The sequence below is a fragment of the Lissotriton helveticus genome, chromosome 2_1, assembly GCF_964261635.1.
Source record: "Lissotriton helveticus chromosome 2_1, aLisHel1.1, whole genome shotgun sequence".
In the NCBI taxonomy this organism is placed as follows: domain Eukaryota; kingdom Metazoa; phylum Chordata; class Amphibia; order Caudata; family Salamandridae; genus Lissotriton; species Lissotriton helveticus.
In genome coordinates, this window is record NC_136059.1 from 313,378,323 (window position 1) to 313,391,006 (window position 12,684).

The following is a 12,684-nucleotide window of genomic DNA, read 5'->3' on the forward strand; positions in this document are numbered from 1 at the left end:
ACAGTTTTGTTGATTCAAAAATTAAAAAAATATATTATGCTGCTGTAGAAGAAAAAGTCATAAATAGTGTGCATGCCACTGCTGTAGAGGAAAAATTATCAATAGTGTGCGTGTCACTGTTGTAACACGCTATATCGAAAATAATCCGAAAGTGTGTGTATCACTGATGTAATACACAATACTTGAAGAATAACAGCAATAATCCGTATTGTCTTGTTCCTCGAAAATATGTGTTGCACGTTTTCCAAAATGGCGCCCACGCATACGCCAGGGCACGCAATGACGTCACAGGTCATACGTCAATGTGCGCGTCGAAGGATGGAGGAAGCCCGGGTGCCATGTATCTCATGAAGAAACAGAGTACAGGATTCCAAGTGCTGAGAGCGAATCCAGCTCGCGTACAGAAGGTAATTCCTTTTTCAATAGTAAACAGGGATGCGTTGCTCATCAAACGGCTCCCAAGAAAAGTATCATCTCAGCCAATGTTGAACTACGTAAATCTAGTTCAAAAGACCCACATTCATCAAAATTGAGACAGTTACAAAAATATTATGTGCCAAGTCACTTCATAACCAAACCGCAATGCCTTGCCCAGTAACTTCTCGCCCAACAAGTAGCCCCAAAGGAATGTGATATCCTTGCCTATGGAAAACTCAAGAAAAAGACAAAATTAAATTAAATTTCCAGCAAGATTAGCCACAAAGTTGAGAGTCAGAAGGGCAGATGTCGGTGTCAAGACAACGGCAAAGGCAACAGATTAAAGCAAAGGCAACGGCAACAGATCCACATTCACAGCTTGCAGAAATAAATCCTTAAAGTAATTTTGAAGGAGTCCTCCCTTTCAGAAATTAATTTTAAGATTTTACAGTACCTTTTTCAAGTAAATCCTTCTTTAGAAGAGAAAAAAAAATAAGAATGCCTCTTTATTCTTGAAAATTAAATTATAATGTTGAGATCCTTGTAATCCTTTTATCCCATCTCCTGTTGCCAAATGTAAGATGAAGGGTTGAGTCAAAAGTAAGATGCAAAAATAAGTTTATTCCAATATTAGGATCTCATCCATAAAATAGGTCTGAGCAGCAGCAAATACAGGCTTCAACTGCCTAGCCTATAATTCTAAACATAACATTCTCTGCAACTGCATTCTTAGGCACCTAGCAACAACAGGATGCAGGATGCCACAGACGCCTTCTGAATTACTTTACCGTTGTCGGTTATTGGCAGAGCAGCTATACCAAAGATGGTGGTCCTCCCACAACTGATTTATTATTTTACTAATTTACCCATTCTCATACCACAGACTACCTTCAAACTTTTAAACACCATGCTTATTGACCTCATATGGGGACCCGGCAGGCGGAGAATAAGCCTCAAAAAGCTCCAACTTGGTACAGACAGAGGAGGATTGGGAGTGCCAGATCTCAGAGCATACTACTATGCATGCCAGCTACAGTGGCTGTCCTTCTGGACGGCTGGGCATAATTTGCAGGAAATAGGATACACTGAGCGAGATATAGAAAGAGGAGCCCTGCATACCCTGTTACTACCGTGCTGCAAAACGCCCCAACACCCAGCACCCCTACTGCGCATAGCACTGCAGTGCTGAAAAGCGGCATTACAATACACATGTCTGCATCCTACCTATGCCGGTAATATCCCCTTATTGGGAATACTACTGACGCTGGAAAAATAACGAAGCGCACTATTACCTCTTGGTTAGAAGAAGGGATTAGTACGGTGTCGGTATTATTCAATGACGGACTGCTTATGGCCCATGACAATTTCGTTAGAGAAATGGGGGCGCCTGACCACTTATATATACTAGATGCTGCATTAATTCAATATGTGGGAACACACTGGGCCCCACAACGACAGGAACCCCAACACACAAATTGGTTAAAGCGCTTTATTATACGGGCAGAGGTAGGCACCTTATAAAGTGGTTATACGTAGGAATACGTGCTCAAGCGGAAGGAGACCTCACTACACTGCACACTGCATGATCAGGTGACATAGGACGGGCCCTAGAAGCCAAGGAATGGGCAAAAATCATAGAACACCCCAAAAAAGTATCAAGAAACGCGAAATATAAATTCATTCCAACTATGATACTCCACAGGGCCTATCTCACCCCCACAGATTAGATCAAATGTTCCCACAGACACAACACCACTGCCCAAGATGCCGAGAGGGAGCTGACCTCACACATATGGTATGGTATGGTCCTGCCCAAACCTACGGGGGTTTTGGGACTCCGTTAGACGATACACACAGGCAGCCACGCAAAGAGACATAACTAATACCATAGAAGAGTGTATCCTGGGTCTGCATAAATCTTCATCAAAACACAATATAAATGTGTGAACCTGTCGCTGCTTCTAGTGAAACGGGCCATCACTATGCGGTGGAAATCCAAGAATTTGCCCACTGAACACGTGTGGCAAAGCAAACTGATTCGCTGGGGTAGGGCCGAAAGTGCGGCTATACAGCGGGAGGAGGCCAGAGGGCTAAGTAAAACCCCAATTGCACTGGAGTGGGACGCCATGCTAGAAACCTTTAAAGCACAGGACCTAGGGGCATATGTATCATTGAAATTCGCATTCGCAAAGGCTGAAATTCGCAGAATTTCGGCCTTTGCGAATGCGAATTCTCAATATGGTATGTATTAAACAAATGTGGTTCAAAATAAGGAATCGCACAATTTGCTATTCCTTATTTTGCGATTGCATTTAAGGAATCGCAAAATTTGCGATTCCTTAAATGCAATGTATGATGCCAAAAAATATTGCTAATTGTCCGTAAGGAATCGCAAATTACCACCAACTTCAAGTTGGTGGTAAGTTGCGAATTCCTTTTAAAAAGCATTTTATTGAAAAACAAAAGGTGCCATGTGACGCTCATACATGCCCTTAGGGCATGTATGTGCGCCATATGCACACACATGTCATTTTCAGGGGTGCAGCAGGGTGTCCTTTGGACACCCCTGCACCCTTGAAAATATTCTCAATTTGCGATTAGCTAATTGCTAATCGCACATTTCCCCTTCATTCCTATGGGCCTCCTGGCCCATAGAAATGAATGGGAAATTATTCCTTAATTGCGATTATCAATTTGCTAATCGCAATTAAGGAATATTAAGAAATCGCTAAAAAGAAGCTGATTTCTACATACATACCATTTTGCGATTCCTAAATAGCGATTCCTTAAAAATCGCTATTTAGGAATCGCAAAACGGAATGTTGATACATATCGCCCCTAGATTCTTACAGCACCCACAGTAACTCGCAAAAAATAAAGAGATGAGTAATAACCCCGAATGTAACAATTGCAAATGTATGGGAGGTTACACCCACCACATGAAGCTGTGTACGTAGTTCTACAGTAGATACATTGTTTTTAAGATATTGGTTTATGCCAAGACTCGGACAAATGTATACTCGGATGATATTCACCTACAAAGGACTGGAGGGTGGGGGGTGGGCGACTATATCGGGGGATTTCGTTTTACTGCAGACTGTGACATGTTTGGATGTGTTTTTAATAAATGGCTCAGACGGTGGGAGAAATGGCACAGTGGCAGTTGGTACTCACTACTAGATTCCTAGTTTGATTGTTTTGCGGTCTATATGTGTGTAATTATAATAAGCAGCCTTCTCTCATTTACGAAAAAGACATTATCAATGTACTATTAATATCTGGACCATCCCATATGCCTACTGTACTGCATCAGTTTTATTAACGAAAATGAAAAAGATAATAGAATTTGTTTTTAAAAAAAGCAACGCATGACTGGCGAACAGCTTCAGGCTCCAGTTGTGTGACGTCTTTTCAAGGTCACCTCCTTGGGACATCAGCAGCATAGGCTGTAGAGTGCTGACAGCTACTGTGTGGCATCAGCCCTCGGAGGAGCTGCTCATATGAGCTATGCATCACCTGTAATCTTTAGCTTGTAACTCCTATCCACCCCTTATTTTTAAATCCAACCCACTTTTGAATAGTATACCTGGCCCAATAAACTGTCAACTCAAATGCTCTTCATACCAAAACATTTCCTGAACATTCCTTGATAGAGACATATAACCGCTCTGTAAAATCGTGTTTAATTCTAGTTAGAGTACTGGTTCATGGGAGGCATGGCCTCGCGAGCCGTGAAGGTGGACGTGGGCTAGGAGAGCTCCGTCCAGCCTGCTCTAACATCCTTCATTCTCCTGCTTCCCCCGTCTTCTTCCCTACTTGAATGGTGTCCTGAGGTAATGGCGGACCAGCGCTTGCCAAGGTCGCCAAGTTTCAGATTGCTCCTGTCCTAGGAGCGGGTGCTGCAGACGACGCCGGCCTAGACCGAGCCTATTCCAGTGGAGATCGGGTGGCCTGCGGCTGTGGAGATCGGGCGGTCTGCAGTGGCAGTCTGGCCACTAGACTGCCCAGGAGCCTTGCCGCGCCCGGGAGTTGCAGCGCGGCCTATGTGGAGGACTGCCCTGGAGCCATCTGAAGTCTTGCGGACTCTGCCCGGGCCTGATATGCGGCCACCGGGGCTGGTTGTGAGCCCCGTTTGCCTGCGGAGGAGCGGTGAGCTAGGCTGGTAGGTGGCTCCCTTGGACCACAAGGGGGAGAGCCGGGATAGGGGCGGCCGGACCTGGGGCTGAACATCGAACCCCCAGGGCTGGTCCGGGCCACGGATAGTGGCTCCCCCGGGCTGGAGGCTTGCTGTGTACTGCCGCCCCCCCTGTGGTGTGTGGGACTCACATTGGGGGCATTATTGTACCGCTCGGGCCCTGGTGGGGGGGGCGTGGCGGGGTATCCTGGCACTCTGGGTGTGCACCCCAGCTGCCCCTTGCCCCCTTACTCTTCTGTTCCGCGGATCGGCAGCTGTGTCGGGCCACGGGGGGGCTGTGACCGACGTCCGGATTCTGGGACAGAGCTTCTTGATCCTGTTGGCACCTGACGTGGGGCCTATTGGGCCTGCCCCCGCGCTGCTGTTGAGGGCCTGATCCTGGGGGCCGGTCATGCACGGGGGCCGTGCTGGACGCTCTGTTGGAGGAGTTGGGGACAGGCAGGGTCTTGGGGCCCCGGTGGGGGTCTAACTGCTGCATATTTCTCCGTCCCCCCTGGTGGAGCGGCAGGCTCACCTCGGTGGCCATTCGGGCCATGTGGGCCTGCCACAGGTGTCATGTGAATGCTGTGGTGATGTCATCTATGCCATGTGTGAGGATCTCTGAGGTGCTGTGGCGAGGCTGCCTTTTACCCTCCGGGACCCCAGCTGAGTGGTCACTTGACTGTGAGCGGGCCATTGTCTGCGTGCTTTGTGGTGGAGCGCGCCCATAGGGCGCTGACCCAGAAGCCCCCTCCTGGCACTCGCCCGAGGCCCGTTATCGCGAAGTTACTCAAATATCACGACAGAGACTTTATCTTGAAACAGGCTAGGGCCAAGGAACCACTGCTGTTTGATAATGCCCGTATCCTGATATTCCCAGACTATACTAAGCTGGTTCAGCAACTACAGCAATCCTTCATGGCAGCAAAGGCCTGTCTCCGAGAGCTCAAGCTCCCCTATGCCCTGCCAGACTGCGGGTGGTCTATCGATCCCGCACCCATTTTTTTGATTCACCAGAAGAGGTCTTTCAATGGACGGATGAGACAGTGCGTCTTCGTCCGCACACCCCGCCCCGGATGGATTCAGACTCCTCATTGAGCGAGATGGTGTGCAAACAACCCACGCAGAAGGGGAAAGGGAAGAGACGCTCCAGACGCAGCTCTTTGTCGTGTAGCGCCTCATCCCGGGCGGCATCGGCTTAGCGCATACCCACCACTTTGAACTGACTTATGGGGAATGTTTTATTTTGTTAATTTCTTGCTATGTTTGCCTTGACCGGGGAAGCACGATTGCCCCTGCAGCTTATCTGCTGACGGGGAAAGGGCCAGTTAACAATGGGTTTTAAGTTGGGGGTCCATTGGTGGTCTGTCATGTACGCTTGCCGTGACAGATACTTAATAGTTTTTGAGGTATTGGGTGGGAGGGGGAATGTTGTTGGCTTGGTTGAGGGTGGGAGGGTTGTGGCTCAATCGCACTAGCCTACATTGCCTCAGAGTCATCTGATCCAGTTCACATGGCCTTGCCTGGTACACACTTATGTTCGCACTGTCTCATGGCAGGTCCCCTTAGCGATAAGCGGGATTCCTCGGGGACCCTTGAAATAATGTGTTGGAATGTATGGGGGCGCTCGACAAAATCAAGCCTGGTGCGATACTCAAATAGGCAAAGCGTGCACATGCAGACATCCTCCTACTACAGGAAACACATCTTATGGGGAATAAAGTCCTTGGTTTTCAACGCTTTGGGTACGTACACTTTTTCCACTCCGGATTTATCAGGGGATCCTGGGGGGTTGTGATCCTGATACATAGAAGAGTCCCATACACACATGTGAAGGCATGGAGTGATACACAGGGCAGATATATATTTCTTCAAGGGATGATAGGGACGAAATCCATCGTTTTGGGAAGTGTTTATGCCCCCCGCCCCTTTCCTGGGGCATGGTTGAAAAGCTCATGACACTGCTGACAGACATACCTGATGGGTTAACGTTGTGGGGGGAGACTGGAATGATGTATTCGACCTGGTTGGGGATCTTTGGCAGCCTGGCGGCCCTTCAGCCACGGGTGGGCCTACGAGGCGGCGTGCACTAGTGTCGGGTCTGGATTGGGTAGACCTCTGGCGCCGCTTACATGTGACAGCACAGGGTTATACATATTTGTCTGCCATCCATAGCTCCTTCTCCCGCCTTGATTACATCTTCGTTCCCCTTGCCCTGGAGAACAGGGTGGTCGCCGCCGATATTCTCCCGCATGGACTGTCAGACCACTCACCAATCACTCTCACGTTACATGTGGGTCGAGCACAGCAGCCATTTCGATGGCGTCTCTCGCCATGGAACCTCCAGAGGGTAGGACGATAGAGAACATATGTTAGACGCATTGATCAATTCTTGTCAATCAATGTGGGGATGGTGGAGGGGGCTGACTGCCTGTGGGAGGCAATGAAGCCCACACTTTGAGGGGTGGATATCTCATTTTGTGCAGCGGCCCATCGGAAGCGTAGGGAGACTCTGGTTCAGGCAGAGGCGAAGCTACTGGTATTGGAATCCTGCAGCAGGGATGGAGCTGACCACTGCGCTCGCCGCCAACTTCTTTTGGTGCAGCAGGAATATGCTCATATTCTGCTTGATGAAGCCCGACAGGCGTGGCAGGCGACCCACAGTAGATTTTATCAGTGGGGTAACAAATTCAGCAAGTTGTTACATAGGTTGTGCCAGCGGTCGTTGTACTCCCAGGTCCTACTAAGTGTCTTAGGGACAGATGGGTCCGCTCTCACTGACCCCTCTATAATTGCTGACAGCTTTGCCATGTATTATGCAGCACTCTATGCCCCTAGGTAGTGCCTCCCCGAAGTGATGGTGGGTCGCTTTCTTGATGATCTGGACAGTCTGGAGTTTGCGGAGGAGTTTTATGTTGATTCTGGCATAGAGGACGTTGCTGTAGTTCAGTCTGCTTGTGACAAGTGCATGAGTGACCGTTTTTACTGGAGTCAGGTCGGATCCACTTGAATGTCTTGCGTAGTATGCAGAGGGTGTTGAAGCATGTGGAGGAGACGGCGTTGATTTGGCGATTCATGGTGAGTGATGAGTCTAGTATGTTGCTGAGGTTATGTGCATAGTCCATTTGGGTGGGTGGGTGGGTTTCTGTGGGCGGTGGGCATCAGGTGTCGTCCCATGGGGAGGAGGTGGAGTCAAGGATGAGGACTTCTGTTTTCTCTGAAGTGAGTTTCAGGCAGCTGTTCCTCATCCAGGCTGCAACGGCTTTCATCCCTTCTTGGAAGTTGTGCCTGGTGATGTTGTGGTCCTTGGTGAGGGAGAGGATTCGCTGGGTGTCATCGGCGTAGGAGATGATGTTGAGCCCATACTTTCTGATGATGGTTGCATGGGGCGCCATATAGATGTTGAAGAGGGTGGGGCCGAGGGAGCATCCTTGGGGTACTCCGCATCTGATGTCTGTCGGTTCTAAAAGAAAGGGCGGGGGCCTCAATCTCTGTGTTCTGCCTGTGAGGAATGATCGTAACCAGTCTAGGACCTTTCCTTGGATGCCGGCGTCATGGAGTCTGGTGGCTAGTGTGCAGGGGAGATGGTGTTGAAGGCTGCTTATAGGTCCAGGAGGACGAGGGCTGCCGTTTGGCCTTGGTTGAGGAGGGCTCGGATGTCGTCTGTGGCGGCGAGGAGGTCTGTCTCTGTACTTTGGTTGCCCTCGGAATCTGGATTGAGAGGTGTAGGATGTTGTTGGTTTTGAAGAAGTGTGCTAGCTGGGTGTAGACGGCCTTTTCACTGACCTTGGCTGAGAAAGGGACTAGTGAGACGAGCCTGAAGTTCTTGAGGTGGGTCAGGTCTGCGGAGGGCTTCTTTAGGAGGGAGTTGACTTTGGCGCGCTTCCAGTTGTTGGGGAATGTGGCAGTCTCAAGGGAGCAGTTAATGGTTCAACGTAGCTTGGGTGCGATGGCTGTGGCGGCCCTGTGGAAGATGTGTAGCCGGTAAGGGTTAGAAGATGCTGCTGAGAGGATGGTCTTCATGGTCTTTAGGGTGTCTTCTGTCGTGAGTGGAGTCCAGGTATGAAGGGTCTATTGGGTGGCGTTGCTGGGGGTGGGGGTTGGGTGGTGCAGAGATCTTGGTCATCTAAGTTGTCATAGAGCGTCTTGCTCTTGAGATGAAAGAAGGAGCTGTGTCTGCTGCAGTGGTCTTGGGAGGAAGGGATGTCAGTTGTTTCGCTGTTGGGTTTGGCAAATTCCTGTATGATGGCGAAGAGCTCCTTGGAGATATGGGCGTTGGAGAGGATTCTGTCTTGGAGGAAATGTTTCTTTGTGGATTTGATGAGTTGGTGCTGTGCCAGTTGGTGGCTGTTTTGTAGGCGGAGCGTGCTTCCGGAGTTTTGCGGTTTCTCCACGTCTTTTCCAGTAATCGGCAGGAGAGCTTGAAGTTTTGAAGTGCCGTGGTGAACTAGTCAACTTTCTTGTTGTGTCGTCTTGTGGTCTTCTGGAGGGGGGCAAGTACGTTGGTTCAGTTGGTAATCCATTGGTGGAGGTTGCTTGCTGCGATGTTGGCATCTGTCGTAGTTGGGGGTGGAGTGCAGGTGAGGGCGGAGGTGAGATGTTCTTTGAAGACTTTGTCCCAGATTCTGCCCGGGAGGTGGCTCGTGTGCTTGTGTTCGGTGGGATTAGTAAAGTGGGGTTTGAATGGCCCTGTACTGCTCCAGCTACAACACTCCACTGAATGAGCATTAACCATTCATTTTCACACAGATGTTTCATGTCTATGATCGTTCAAGTGTGGAAGTATGGATGAATGTAGGGTCAGTGATTCCCCCTTACGTCCATGTTGCTCATGTGGTGGGACTTGAGTCACGGGGTGCAACATTATCGATTGCGGTCTGGGTGGCGCCAACACTACAACAGAGACACACGCATTAGTTACTTCCTTGTACAGCCCAGGACGTAACCACGCCCAGAGTACCGAGGTCATTGTTCACACCCCTACGCTGGACTGGCATACGCCAGGCCAGCCCACTCCGCTTACGCTCACAAGGGGGACAACAACGCTAAATGTCCCAGGTCTTCCCTGTGGTGATCTGCTGATGACAGGCCTAGTTGTCAGCATGCCACAACCACTCCCTCACTGCTGGTTTACACCCACACCGCACCCATCCAGCACACGGGTCACAGGACATGTGACCCTGCCAATAAAATGTGCCGGGCGCACGTGCTGGACGCTATTTCCACTCTCTATCTGGGTGTTCTGTGTCGTTATTTATGATTGAGGGCCTAGGGCCCTACCACATCACATTCCCCACTGCCGGAGTTGATTTCATGTCGTCTGCACCACAGTACTCAATCATAGAGGGTCCATGACTTGCGTTGCACAGACTTGGTGGCACCGGATACACTGCGGCCGGCACTGGCCTACCGCCACGGGACAGTGACTTTCAGTTCCCTGAGGTAGGGGCACCTTAAGTGCTGAGATGGTGTGCAGCCTGCGATGATGCCCCGACCTGGCGGTCCAGACTGGTAAGGATTTGTGTGAGCCCTGCTGGACCACAGTGTAGGCCTGAGCCAGCAGGCAGCATGGGCCTACCGCCACGTGACATTGCCTCGCGGTGTGCAGCCTGCGATGATGCCGTGTGCACTGATATGATCTCTGCCATTGCGAAATCAAAACCCAGAATCAAGTGTGTGACCTGGTGGCCCGCGGTGCGTGGCTGCATGATGTTGAGGCTGCAAAGGCCACAGGCCCCGGGCTTGAAGCTTTCACCGGCACGTGGTGGGCCCTCTTGGAGACATGCCGGTGGCCAAAGGTGAGCAGTGAGGCCTGGGTGCGCACGGGTGGACAATCACGGGCGGCGGAAGGGGCGGGGCTTCAGCAGCCTCTGTGCGCAGGGGCAGGCAAGCGATGATGGCGTGTGCAATTGTATGAACTCTGCCATTCATAAATCTGGACTCTGTTTCAGATAAGGGACCTGGTGGACTGCAGTGTATGCCGGCACGTGGTTGGAGACACACCGGTGGCAGCAGGTGAGCAGTGTGGGCACTCTCTTTCTCTCTCTTTCTCTCTCTTCCTTTCACTGTCTCTCTCTCTCCCTCTCTCGTTCTCTCTCTCTCTCTCCCTCTTTTTCTCTCTCTTTCTCCCTCTCTTTCTCTCTCATTCTCTCTCTTGTTCTCTCTCTCTCTTTCTCTCTCTCTCTCCCTCTCCTTCTCTCTCCTTCTCTCTCTCTCTGTCTCCCTCTATCTCCGTCTCTCTTCCTCTGTCTCCCCCTCTCTCTCTTTCTCTCTCCTTCTCTCTCCCTCTCTCTTTCTCTCTCTCCCTCTCTTTTTCTCTATTTCTCCCTCTCTCTTGTTCCCTCTCTCTCTCTCCCTCCCTTTCTCTTTTCTTCTCTCTTTCTTTCTTTCTCTCTTTCTCTCTCTCTCTGTCCTTTGATGAGCGCATGACACACCTACTTATCTTGAATTTTGTCTTGCAGGCTGTGACTTACAGATTGTCCAGAGAAGGCCCGTCATGACTCTTCATAATAGTTGTTTAGAGTTTGATTTGAATAAAATGATTTGTTTGGAAATTCAAAGATGATTGAATGATTCTCCTTTTTCTGACCACACATGAATGTTGATTGTTGTAATCGTGCGACAACAGGCGAATTGTTTTTTTCCTAATTTCATAAAGTTCGACAAATTTCTTTGTCCGGGGGGGGGGGGGGTGGAGGGAGGGTCGGGCTGGGGGTGGTAGCGGTGGGTGTTGTGGCCCTCTTGGGTGTCCGAGCTGCATGATTAGTAGCTCCATGGCATCTGTTGTTCTTCAGGTGTGGCTCTGGGTTGGGCTCCCTTTTATGGTGCAGGTTGTCGTCCGACTTTACACCAGGTAAGAGCAGGTGTTAAATGACTGCTGCTAATGTGCCTCATCGTCTTTTTTGGGATCTTATCGCTGATCTGGCTGGTCATTGAGAGTGTTGCTAAGTGGTGTTTTCGCTGCTTTTTGCACGGGAACGCCTACTCTGCATTTCATTAGCGTTAGTTGTCAGGGTCATCTTTGGCGATGGTTTTTGCGGCTGCTATCGCAGGTAAACTGGTGATATCGGCTGTTAGCACCAGCTTGTGAATAGGGCGATACATTTATCGTCACTTTGGCTGTGATAAAGTGCAGCTTACTCGGGGATAAGTCCTTGAGACTATGCCCCTATGTGTTTCCTACTTATTAGGAAAGCAAGAACTATCTAAATCTTCTCTGTTGGTACTTAGCAATGTTTTTATCACATGGTTTTATCTGAATGCTGTACATTCCCATGCTTGTTACTGTTTTTAAAGGTTTTTGCTAACCATACAATAAAATTGACTTATGGGGACTTATGGTCTTAGTGGAGCAGCACCCTAGCCCAAGATAACTCACTTGACATTTCTCTAGTTAGTGGAGGCCTTCCTAGCGTAGGCAACATGCAGGCATCAAGAGTGGCTAGGTTTCATGCTTCACCATGAAGGGAAACAAAGGGAATCCAGGTGTCATCCTGCTGCCACTTCTCTTCTGTGCATATGTAGATACTATTGGGTTTGAATGATTGCAGACTGGGTCAGGGGTGTGCAAGTGAGCCATTTCCCCCCGAAAAGGATGACTATGAGTTTATCTCCATGCTGGATGGCTGCCTACTCTACACCCACATGCCCAATAAAGAGGCTTTGGTACTTTGAGTTGGACACACACACCTGATGAACCCACGACTACTTTTCTATGCCTCTGAGCGTATATTCTAAAGATATATAACAGCACCAGTTAATCTCAAAGAATCAACAGAAAGGGTGTTATTTGATTTTCGACTTTTGATCATTAATCATTATGTTGTTGTTCTGGTTTGTTGTCTTGCCGGCACCTCCAATTGCGTTAGAAAATTAGTCAGGACACATTTGTAGGCTTGAAATGAATGGTTACTTGGGTTTTTATTGAAAGTTGGTTTACAGCTGCAATTTGCTAAGTTCTGGAGCAGTAATATTGGAAAATCGAATATTAATTCATTGAAAAAAATCACTGATGTTGAGGAACACTGTAAGATGCAACTATGTTTGCCAACTCTCTGTCAACTCGGCCATTAGAAGAGGCAGCTCTTTTGTAA

The 12,684-nt window shown here is 49.2% G+C and overlaps 1 long non-coding RNA gene across 1 annotated transcript; it reads left to right on the plus strand.

The window, feature by feature from the left end:
* The first annotated feature begins 295 nt into the window (after nucleotides 1-295).
* LOC144819333 (uncharacterized) lies at nucleotides 296-11,151 on the plus strand. Its single transcript, XR_013607296.1, has 3 exons — nucleotides 296-407; nucleotides 10,543-10,606; nucleotides 11,053-11,151. It is a non-coding gene; the product is annotated as an uncharacterized LOC144819333 (long non-coding RNA).
* The last annotated feature ends 1,533 nt before the right edge of the window (nucleotides 11,152-12,684 follow it).